At 40.3% G+C, this 12,137-nt stretch overlaps 2 protein-coding genes across 2 annotated transcripts in view; one reads left to right on the top strand and one right to left on the bottom strand.

Annotated features, from left to right (window-relative positions):
• Positions 1 to 12,137, bottom strand: part of MED12L (mediator complex subunit 12L) — a 313,159-nt gene that overhangs the window by 146,347 nt on the left and 154,675 nt on the right. The gene's annotated exons all lie outside the window — the stretch shown is intronic.
• The window catches only part of P2RY14 (purinergic receptor P2Y14), a 41,988-nt gene continuing 39,416 nt past the window's right edge, over positions 9,566 to 12,137 (top strand). Inside the window, exon 1 of the transcript XR_006732609.1 lies at positions 9,566 to 9,640. The gene's annotated coding sequence lies outside the window, so the exon portion shown is untranslated. The remainder of the gene's footprint in view (positions 9,641 to 12,137) is intronic.

Here is a 12,137-nt window from a genome sequence, read left to right as displayed (position 1 = left end):
ACACTTCCTTGCTAAGAGGGAGTAACAGCAAACAGATTTATATCATTTGTTGACATGGGGGGAGGAGGGGAACTCATGAGAGAAGAAAGCTGAAATATATAAAGCCAAAGGCCCCACAAGAACTCAAACATCACTGTTCTTGTGGCATAAGCCCCTTTTGATCTTTCTCCTTCCTCCTTGGGTTTCATTAATCTGTGGCTGCTCTAGCCTTACACGCTCCCTCTTTAGGTTCCCCTATGAATCTCTCTTCCTCATTAACACCACTCGATTAGTACACCCCAATCATCAAAATTTCTGTTCTCAGGGCAGATGTCCGTATGGAGTGTCCAAAACTCCACAGCTGATTAGTAACTAATAAGGAATCACCAGCTGGAGTGAGTTGAACAAACAAAACAGGCTAGGAGGTAGGGCATCGGCCTGAAAGATAAAAAGTTCCTCAGAGTCTAAGAATAGAGGCACCACATAGCGAGGCAGGGATGTCCACACCTGGCCACGTTTCTGAATTATCTGGACACTTTTGTGTCCTCAGCCAAAAACACACAAGGCTTCTGATTCAGTCCCTTTGAAGCAGAGTTTTGGAATATGCATTAAAAATCTCCCCAGGTCGTTATTTTGGTTTGTTTTTTTTGTTGTTGTTTTTGTTTTTTTGAGACAGAGTCTCACTCTGTCACCCAGGCTAGAGTGCCGTGGCGTCAGCCTAGCTCACAGCAACCTCAAACTCCTGGGCTCAAGCAATCTTACTGCCTCAGCCTCCCGAGTAGCTGGGACTACAGGCATGTGCCACCATGTCAGTCTAATTTTTTCTATATATTTTTAGTTGTCCAGCTAATTTCTTTCTATTTTTAGTAGAGACAGGGGTCTCTTACTCAGGCTGGTCTCGAACTCCTGAGCTCAGACGATCCTCCCACTTCGACCTCCCAGAGTGCTAGGATTACAGGTGTGAGCCACCAACCCAGTCTTCCCAGGTGATTATGATGGCCAGTCAGGTATATTAAACAATGGCTTAAAAGAGCCAGAGAGAACTGCTTCAGAGTCCCCAGGTGAGCAGGGGGCAAAGCAGACCATCCAGAGGTCCTGGGGGAGAAAAATGCAGTTCCAGGCATTTCTCCCTTAAAAGTCCCCCAAACATGGAAGGAGAAACCACCAGACCTGCCCTTGCCCCTTTGTCAGAAAGGTCCCACAGGCAAACACTCTACTAAGGCAGACAATCTGTCTTGAGACACGTAATCTTAAGAACACAAGATAAATAGATAATTCATGAAGTTCTTAGATACTTAGAGATATATACATGTTCATATTCCCTGATTCCAAGGCAAGCAAAGCCTTAGCCTTAACCATCAACTCTACCCCTTGCCCTGACATCTATAATCATTATCACCTACATCACTTCATGTGCCAAGCACCATTTTCTCTCTTTACTTTTCTTCCCTCAAGCTATCTTTTAAGTGTGCAAGCAATCAGAAATTCTTAATGAGAAAATACACTTTTCCTATTATTCCAACAAAGAGTGTCCCAGTGTACCCTATTCTTACATGATGAATTAATAAATCAGTGTTCATTGTTTATTTGGTTATAAGAAAAAGACACTGGTCTGGGGAAGGGACCGTAAACTCTGTGTCTAAAGATGACTTCAAAGTCCAGTTCTGCTGCCTTCTAGCTTTGATAACTTAGTTATATTTTCTGAGGCTCTATTTTCTCTTCAGTGAAAATAGTAATAGTTACTCCTCTGAAGGGTTGCTGTGTGTTCTGGATGTAAAAGGATCTAATAGGGAAAAAGTGCCCCTCAGTCGTGTGTGTGTGTGTGTGTGTGTGTCTGACTGGCTCCTATCTGCAGATGAGCTTACATTCTGAGTGCCCAGTTGGCCCCTCTCTACCATCTTTGCCCTGCTACCTGCCAGTACAACTATAAAACAGAGGTCACAAGTCAAATACAGTCCAGTCAGGATCTGTTTCAGCCCGCAAGGTGTTAGGCCTACACAGGTTTGTAGAGTATTGGATTTAGACACCAACACATAAACTCAGAGGAGAATAACAGGGCAGTACCAGAGCACAGGCTCCAGGGGCTTCTCTGTCAGGGTTCAAATCCCAGCTCTAGGAGTGGTGGGACCTGACTTAACATCTCCATGCTTCAGTCTCCTCATCTAAGGAAAAGGTAGGGGAGAGGACAGTAGTGGAACCTACCTCACTCAAAGGTCGTTGTGAGTACACAATGAGTTAAAACGTGAAGTGTTTAGAACAGATGCAATCAGCCCTCAATGTTCTGATTATACTGGCTCATCCAAAGACGGGCAACACTGGACCCTGGCAAGCTCCATGTGACAGCTGACTCCCTGGGTGGGCCATTAGCTCTCCACTTCTCCATAATCCCTGTATTTCCAAGTGTCTTATGCAGGGTCTACCTCATGTGGACCACCAGCCACCAGAGGACTACCTGCAGGACTATGCCTTTGGCCTTGGACTCTGCAACTCCTGGCATTAAGAGGAAAGCAAGCAGCTCCAGCCAAAGAAATGATAATGTCCTCCCCAACCATACACAATAACAGGTATGTGGAACACCCCACAGGGAAGTCAAGAAGCAGAAGAGAGCCTGGAACAATTAACGGGTGTTTCTGAGACTGTCAGAATAAACAGCACCTCCTGCAATAAATCAGGGAAGCCTTGAGAGTTGCAGCTTAGAGACTGTTGATGCCAAATCATCCATTTAATGAGCAAAATGTTGATAACTGGATGACTCTGCAATGTGCCCTAGTAATGACCAGGCCCTAATAACTCCTCCTTCTGTCTACCTGCCCTCAAGTCTATTTACCCACCTGATCTCCGTGCAGCTGAAGCCAACCATCCTCTCTATGCACAAGTGTTCTTGGCCCCTCAGCCAAATCCTGGGCAAGGACTACCGGGCCCTGCGGAGGTCTGGAGAAGGATCCCCCTGGCAGAGCCAAGTGGAGAGCTTCCCTAAATCATCCCTCTGGTTCCCACAGGCATCTGCCTGAGGATGAGTAGTGACTACTAAGTTTGTATGAAACACAAAATGAAAAAATGCACTTCATGAGTGAAAGAGCTCGGATATGCATTAGTCACTACTCCATCTCCAAGGTCCAGGGCACTGCGTCCAGTAAGTCCATATAAAGCAATTAGAATAGTACCTGGCATGTCATAAGCACATAATAGGTACTATTTATTATTCTTGCTGCAAATGTATAGGTAGTGTTTTTAAGGCAAAGTGAACTTTACAAGCTAAACTGTTGGCCCATAATTTGGCAATAAAACAATCTGAGTGCCCACACTTGAAATGCAGGAGCATAATAAAGATCTTTTTAGGCCATTGTTTTCTTTCTTTCTGGTTCTGAGTCACACACTTTCAAGAGGTCTTTCTAGCCAACTTCTGAGAACTTCCAAATCTAATGGCCCTAGTATTCAGTGGAAAGGACAATGGAGCACTCCACAGGACATGACAAATTACATTAGAGAGCTTGAAAGGAAGGGAAAATATGAAGACTGTCAAAACAGTATCATAGGCAGCACAAATAGCAAAATAACATGGTGAGTTTAGGTGAAGTCCTATCATGATCTATTTATCAGTAATGTTCAAATATGAAAAAATTAGTGTGAAAAAAATGACAACAGCAATACCTCTTATGTAACAGATGTGGACATTGGTGTTAAAATGCTCTTTACTCAAATGCTAATTCCACATTTCCAGATAGCTCCGACTACCACCCGCCTGTGCACATGTTACACTCTATGGCTGTTGACAACTTCCTCTAAGGAGGGTGTTTTAGACAGAACCACCCCTCACGCATCGGTTCTTCACCTCTTACCACATGTTGAATTTTACAGTGGCAAATTTTAGGAAAGAAAACCTATTTTAGGTTGTTGCCTGGCTATTCATTTACCAGATGATGTAGATATGTGGAAAAAAGTAGAAAATTAAATTTAAAAAAAAAAAAACCCACCAAGCTATTTTTTGTTATTACTGAAGGAGATGAACTAGCTCAGAGGTCAGCCTGACACTAAAAAAGATCAAAACATCTCTTTCTTCCTCCTTGTTTCCATTTCCCAGACTCTAATAAGTTTTATCTCACCCCTGCAGCACAGGGACAGCCCACCCCCTATCTCGCCCTGTCTGTGAAGTTCCTGATTTTCATTCGTTCTGGAAGATGAGCAAGAACTCTGCAACAGTGTTACTCTGGAGCCTAACTCACGCCGATGAAGTGCTAGAAGCAGGTAAGAAAACAGCTTTTCCATGAAACCACTTGAGTGTATGTGAATGGTGCACAAGAATGGAAAAGATTTCTGAGCTGGGCAGCAACAAGGCTGGGTAATGCTGGATGATCCCCATTCGTGTTTTTCTCTGTAAGTTACTTTTCGTTTGACAAAATTTGTTGGTATGTTAATATATTTGCCCATGTTAATTTGGGGATCAAAATCTGAATTATTATCATTGATGATTATTTAGGACTTTCAGTTGTGATTGTCAAAATATATCTGTGATGAATAGGTATCAAAGAAAATGTTTAAAGGGTATTTATCAAAGACAAACATTTCAAAAGCTTGTAAATGTTTATCAGCATTACTTCTCAAACCTACAAAATCAATTATTACAATAATACTTGTAAGTGGGAATATGATTTTGTTTCCAATTGCATGTGTGTACAGATATATAGGTGGATCTCTTTGTATGTACACTTATACAGGTAAAAGCTTTCATTTTTGCCATTGTTGGGATAAGTTCACCCCAATAACACCTAATTTTTAATTTGCCTTTAAAGAGAATTGTAAGCCACAAAAATATCTATCCTATGCATAGCAAAAATTTGAGCTCATATGCTACTTATTTACGGTCTATGATTAATCATCTAAATTAAATAAAATACTTTTTATTATAAAAACATATAAACTTAAATTACATACAAGGGAATTAGTATAGAACCAGAATGTCAGCATATTCAACCAATCTCATGCAATTCATCTGGTCTGTACTTTTTTTTAAGCAAGGACAACTAATCCTATGGAGAAAATAAATTAAAGATCACACTAGTAAAAACAAATTGTAGTTTGCATATTCATCTTTTTGAAACACAAACTTGGCCAGGCTGCAGTGGCTCACACTTGTAATCCTAGCACTCTAGGAGGCCGAGACAGGAAAATTGCTTGAGTTCAGGAGTTTGAGACCAGCCTAAACGAGAGCCGAGACCCTGTCTCTACTAAAAATAGAAAATTAGCCGGGCGTCATGGCACACACCTGTAGTCCCAGGTACTCAGAAGGCTGAGGCAGGAGGATTGCTTTAGCCCAGGAGTTTGAGGTTACAGTGAGCTATGATGAAGCCACTGCACTCTACCCAGGGTGACAGAGCCAGACTCTGTCTCAAAAATAAATAAATAAAAATGGAACAGACAGACTTGAAAGTCAGCTTTAGCATTTAAAAACCTAGATATTAAGTTTAAAAATTAAGAAAATGTACTCACTGTATCAAAGTATTTTGTGATTTGTAAGCATGCAATAATTTTATACTTCAACAAAATTTATAAATACTATACATACATACACCCATATAAGTATGCACACAATCACACACTGGTATATACACACGACTACCTATTGCCATGTCTGTTAAACCTTAGTAAGGAAAAAATGAGAGGATTGCAGGTACTCAAAGCATGAAGACCCAGTAAGGGGAAGTGGGCAGGTTATGGAGAAGGAACCATTGTTTGCTGAGGTGTTATAGTGCCCATTTCACTATATGAGAAAGCAGGTACAGAGCTGTGACTATCCTGAGCAAAGCTGCCCAGCTTACCTCGCAGAAGCTTGAATCCCCTGACCACACGGAGCATGCCCGAACCTCATTGACAACTGCTGGCTCCTGCAGCCCACAGAATTTCAATCAGCCCGGCCTTGCCACAGCTGCACCTGCTCCCTGCCCTCCACCCACCTAACCCACCCAATCACCACTGCCATGCTCTTCATTCCCCTCCAGGCCTCTTCAACTACTTTCTTCTTCAATCATGTATGTTTAGGATAGTATTTAAGATTCCCCTGGCTATAAAAAATGTTTAGTCTTGTACTATGCACATTTATTTTAGGAAAAAATTATAGTTAAAAACAAAAGATTATAATTATCACTGACATCTTTAAACAGAATACAACCAGGAAGGAGAGGACAGGAATGGGGGCGGGGGGAAAAGTCTCTCAAAGTCAGGAGAATTAGGGGAAAAAAATCACTTTCAAATAGTTAATGGTTACTCCAGGCAACAAGGTACAAAGTAACCACTGTTCTAAGTGACCAATCTGCCAAACTCCCTGAGCAGCCCCCACCTTCCTTATCTGCAAACCAGTGCTGTAAGGTTTAAATCAGATAATACTGTGTTGCTTAACGCTTAACAGGGACGAGTTCTGATAAGTGTGTGTAGGCGATTTAGTTGTGCAAACATCATAGTGTACTACACAAGCCTAGATGGACTAGCACACTCCATTACACAGGCCCACTACAATCTTACGGAACCACAGTAGGATATGCAGTCCTTCACTGACTGAAATGACATTGGCACATGACTAGGTATAGAAAGTATTCAGTAAATGAAGGCTGGCATCATTATTATTGCTTTCACTATTATGATAAAGACTAAGTTTACCAAGGCAAATGTATATGTAATTATATCAGACCATCTGGAAACATAATTCAGACATTTCAATAGCTTTGTACATCAAAATGGGTAAGATATATCAAAACTATTTAGCTACAACAGTGCTTTTCAAACTTCAGTCCACATCAGAACCACCGGAAAGGCTTGTTAAAACACATAACCCTGGGCCCTCCCCGGCAGAGCTTCTGATTCAGTAAGTCTAAGCTGAGGCTTAAAATTTTTCATTTCTAACAAATTCTCAGGTAATGCTCATGCTGAGGTCCACATGTTGAGAACTACTCATCTACAGGTGAATCCCATATATGCATTTGCTTTATTAATAAAACTGTCTACAAGATTCTCATTCAATCCAGGCTAATTAGTGGGCAAGATCATGAATGAATGCTTACATAGCAAAAACACTATTATTATCTCCACAAGGTTAAGCACTACATTAATCTTGACCAAAAGGAAAAAAAAAAAAAAGGAAGGAAGGGAGGGTCAAAATATTTCCTATTAGACCTAAGATGTTTCTGAAGTCAACTGCTGAATAGAACAGGAATATTGTTCCCCAGCACTATGTTCACTCTATAAAATGCTTCTACAGTGAATTTAGTTGTTGAGGCTGCCCAAGCCTAGGCCTTTATTCTGACAACTCATTGGCTTTATTCCACTGGGCTCCAATGTTTCCTTGAAAGGTAGGTCCGTAACAGGTGAGCTGTCTCAGCCTCACAGCATGAGCAGTCTCTAGAATACCAACAACAGATTAGTCCAGGGAGCTAGGCTGATGCCAATGCAAGCTTATTCTGCCGCCTTCATCGTGGGCATCCTCACCTGCAGCAGGCTGTACAGTGGAGGAGGGTAGACAATAAGGAGAGCTCCCCTCAGCTGAAAATTACATCATCAGCACAACAGTGCCAAGGCTCCTCTCAAAATGCAGGCCCCAGACCAGTTGCATCAACACCACTGGTGAACTGGTTAGACATGCAAATTCCTAACCCCAGACCAGCTGAATCAGAAACTCTGGGGGCAGGACCCAGCAATCATTTTAATAAGCCCTCCAAGTGAATTTTTTGCTTAATTTTGAGCTCCACTGGGTACCGTGACCCTACATCCTGGGACAGCTTCAGTTATCACCTCTTGTCTGGGCATAATTATAAATAGTGCCCCCTTTCTATCTCAGAAGTGTCCTCGTTTGGACAATAAATTATATGGTCACCCCTGCAGTTCAGATTAGATGCTACAAAGGGGTTTCATTGGTCAGATGCTATCTACCACTGGGGATTTCAAACTAGCTTCAAGTCTGCTGCTACATTCTGGTGCTATACCCATAGCCCCCTCGCTGCCCTGAATGTGAAAAGACACACTGCCCCACAGAAGTGTGGGCAGCACAACTAGATAAACCAATTTCAATACACATATTTCATCCTTACAAAAAAGTATCCACCACCAAACGATGTAAAATCTAGTTTAAACTCCCAGCTTCCTAAGTAGCAGGAGGAATGAAGTCTCCTCCAACAGGTCTTCAAAATTCTCCTTACTAAATCTCCCAGATCCTCTTTTCAGGGAGTGCTCTTTCCTCGACTAGCATTTCCCCCTGAAAAGGGATAAACCTAGTAAGTAAGTAATTAATCTCATCTTAATAGTAATCACCTGACTATATTAATCCACAGAATAACCAAGTTTACCACAAAGCTTCTTAATCCACCTGTTCTTTTAAAGTCAAAGTGAAATATTGTTCATATGCTTTTGGGTCTGAACAATTTTAGATTCCTTTGAAATCTTTGTCTTCACTTAGCCTAAATTAAATTGCTGGCTTTTTATTCTTCACTTAAGTCTCCCATCTGTTGTTTTTAAAAAGCATCAAAGGCCTTAAATAGCATGTTCTGACCCTTCATCTTTCAGATAAGAAAACAGCCAGAGAAGGGCAGTGGCTTCTACCCAATTATAGAACATCTGCTGTTGAAGTTAAGATATCAAAGAGAAAAAGATCAGCTATTTGGCTTCTGCGGCTTGGCCCTAAGGGTCATGTACGCTTTGGTATGGCCACTTGGAAAAAGAATCTAATCCTCAATTTTCCAGGATCACACACAGTTACTTTCATCACATCACACAGAGCCACTGGACTCTAGGAATAATTTACACCAAGCAGACTTGAAATGTGCCAACTTTTATACTGGGAGAGACACCTGGCTGGAAAGGACTCACATGTTGCTTATGGCTGGCCCCAAGGTTAAAGGTTAGTAGGCGAGCTCACCAAAGCTTCATCTAAGGAACATTTCCATTCTGCTACAGAAGATAAACGAAATCATCTTCTCACAGTAGGGATAGTTCAGTCAACAAACACTGACTCCATACCATATGGCAGCCCCAATTCTAGATGCTAGGGATACTCTGCACGAAGAGGTCCCTGACCTCTTGAAGCACGAAGAGGTCCCTGACCTCTTGAAGCCTACATTCTAATACATACATTAACAAAACTTAGCATCATCACTCTTTCTCCCTTAGGATTAATAGTTATTTGGTTATGACAACAATATTTGGGCATATTATAATTTATTAGATACATTTTTATTTTCTTTATAGAAACTTAGAGGGAATTATAATCTCATCAGAAATCATTTGGTGATTTGAGACCCAAATCCCCAACCTAACCCTGCTAGGAGCTGATAGCCCTGCCTCCACTGACGACAAAAATAGAATATGGAAAATGATACTTAGTTCAGTTAAATGTCCTAAGCATTGTCCCTTAGTGTTGAATGTTCTTTCTCTCCTGGCCCCTGAAACTGCCTACCTAACGCTTCTACACAAGGATCTCACTGCCTCTTTCCCCACTATAAATATCTCTACGAGCACCACGTTTATAGAAGTGAAAAAAGGAAGAGAAAGAATACGGTCTGAGATGAAAAGAAAACCTAAGATGTAAAGACCAGTTGTCCCTGTTATCACCAAGATTGATATACAGCAGGTTTCTTTATAACATGTGCCATTGAGGAAAGCTGGTTAACCAAAACCACAGGTTAGTTAACCAAAAAAAATAGGGGTGGGGAGGAATTATTTCTAGAAAAGGATAGATAGCTCCCCTAAATACATTATTTAAACTTAAAATACAAAATGCACATTTATTGTCTAATCTTTTGGTGTTGTGGCAGGGCCTTTTTCCTGAGTGCACGTAGGTCGATTACAATTCTCTATGATTTTCCTTCGTAAACCACAACTTTAACACACTGCCAGTCCAATTCAGTTTTTCACTTCAGTTCAAGTAGTGTGAAGATTTTTAAATGCTTATGAAAGCACATGAGTTAAAAACAAACAAACAAACAAAAAAAAAACCCAGACCTAGATGTAAAGTCTCTCAAAACAACAGACTCTGTCTTAGCCTATTAACACAGTAAAGTTTTCAATGAATGTTGCATGAATGGATGAAAATGAGGATCTTAACTTAAAAAACAAACTAAATATGCCTTGAAAACAATAGTCCGCATTGCCAATTTTTATCTCAATCCACACCTACCCTACTTAAGAAACAGGCCCTGCTCTCACTAAGAGAGACAACTAGCCCTTTTGTATACAAAGCCAAGAAACACAGCATAATAATAAAAAGTGGGCATTCTAGAATCAGACTCTCTGGCTTCGAATCTTGACTCTACCACTTATTCTGACACAGCTTTGATAAAGGCACTTCATGCCTGTATGCCTCATTGTCCTCACTGAGTTATCATGGAGATTGAACGAGTTAAATGCATAAATTGCCCGAAACAGTATCTAGCATAAGAATGCAATCAATGTATATTGCTGCCATCACCACCATCATCTTGTTTCCCAGCAACATTGTGTGGTGATCCACCTGATGACTAGAAGAACCCTGGAAGCCAAAGAGATACATAGGTTGAGTATCCCTTATCCAAAGTGCTTTGGACCAGCAGAAGTGATTCAGATTTTTTTCAGATTTTGGAATATGTGCATTATACTTACCAGTTGACCATCACTAATCTGAAAATCCAAAATCTGAAATGCTCCAATGAGCATTTTCTTTGAGCATCATTTTGACACTCAAAAAGTTTCAGATTTTGGAGCATTTTCATATTTGGATTATGAATACTCAACCTGTATTCAAATTCCAGTTTGTCCTTTAACCTCTGCCTGCTCAGTTTACTCATCTGTAAAAACAGACAAAAACACCTACCTAGAAGAATGACTGTAAGAGTTACCACACTCCCTGGCACATAGTTGACAGTCAAAAAATGACAGCCATCAACGCTCATACACAAAAAATCTACAGCATATACTTAAGGTAGCAAATCCATGCTCCATTTCTACATCCACATAGATGCCTCCTCCCGCGAGTCTATCAAACCTCCATCCAAAGAAACTTAATCAACCAGCATTTGGTTGTGTACTCAGCATTTTACTTGGGGCAATAAGGACAAACTACCTTCCCTCAGGATGAACTTTTTGAGAAGGTACACATTTAAAATACAGGATATAGTTGGGGAAAAATTAAATGCTACATTTAATTTTTGAAGGTAAAGTTTCTTTCAGGAGAAAAAAAGAGCACTGTGTGTTGGTGCATCTAGAGGACAGAAGAAATAGAATTGGGTCTTGAAAGAAGAAAATTTTGTGTGTGTGTGTGTGTGTGTGTGTGTGTGTGTGTGTATGGGAAATGACAAACTGATATATGAGCTATGGAAATGATATACTGAGTAGGGAAACAACTTCAATTAACACATTTAGTGACCCCAAAACATGTCATTTATTTTTATCTGGACCACCTGACTTGAGACCTTGACCCTATTTGGGATATTTTTTCTCCAATCCCTAAAAACATTTATCCTTTTGCATCTTCAAAACACAGCACAAACCATCTCTTGCCCAAAAAGCGTTTCCTTTTTAACCTGCGTTTTCCTGAGAGCTCATGCGGTACACACTCCCTGCCATCTCTGCCTTCTTTCAAGCATCCTACACTGTTTACACATAAGCTACAATCTGCTCCATGTATGCTCAACATCCTTACTGCTCCAAGGGCAAGTTTTATACTTTAGAATTTTTTTCCACTACTTAATTTGAGTTGGGGTATAAACCACATAAAATAAATGGAAAATAGATTTTAAATGTACTATTCAATGAAGTTTAACACCATGTAATCACCACTATCATTAAGATAAATATTTCCATCAAAAAAAATTCCATTGTTTCTTTCCAGTCACAGGATTCTGCATTCCTAATTTCTATGACTAGAGTTTAGTTTTACCAGTGATAGAACTGCATTTAAATGGAATTACACAACACATACTCCTTTGTGTCTGACTTCTTTTGCTCAATATAATGTTTTGAGATTTATCTATATTCCTAGCATGTATCATTCCTCAGAATCACTTAGTGGTATTTTATTCCATGAGTATATCACAATTTGTTTACCCATTTTAATCTGTTGATGAACATTTGGGTTGTTCCCAGTTTTTGGCTATTATGAATACAGTTGCTATGATCATTCTAGTAAAAGTCTTTTTATAGAC

The sequence above is a fragment of the Lemur catta genome, chromosome 1, assembly GCF_020740605.2.
Source record: "Lemur catta isolate mLemCat1 chromosome 1, mLemCat1.pri, whole genome shotgun sequence".
Taxonomy (NCBI): Eukaryota; Metazoa; Chordata; class Mammalia; order Primates; family Lemuridae; genus Lemur; species Lemur catta.
Note: the sequence above shows the minus strand (reverse complement) of the source record. Positions and strands in the feature narration are given on the sequence as shown.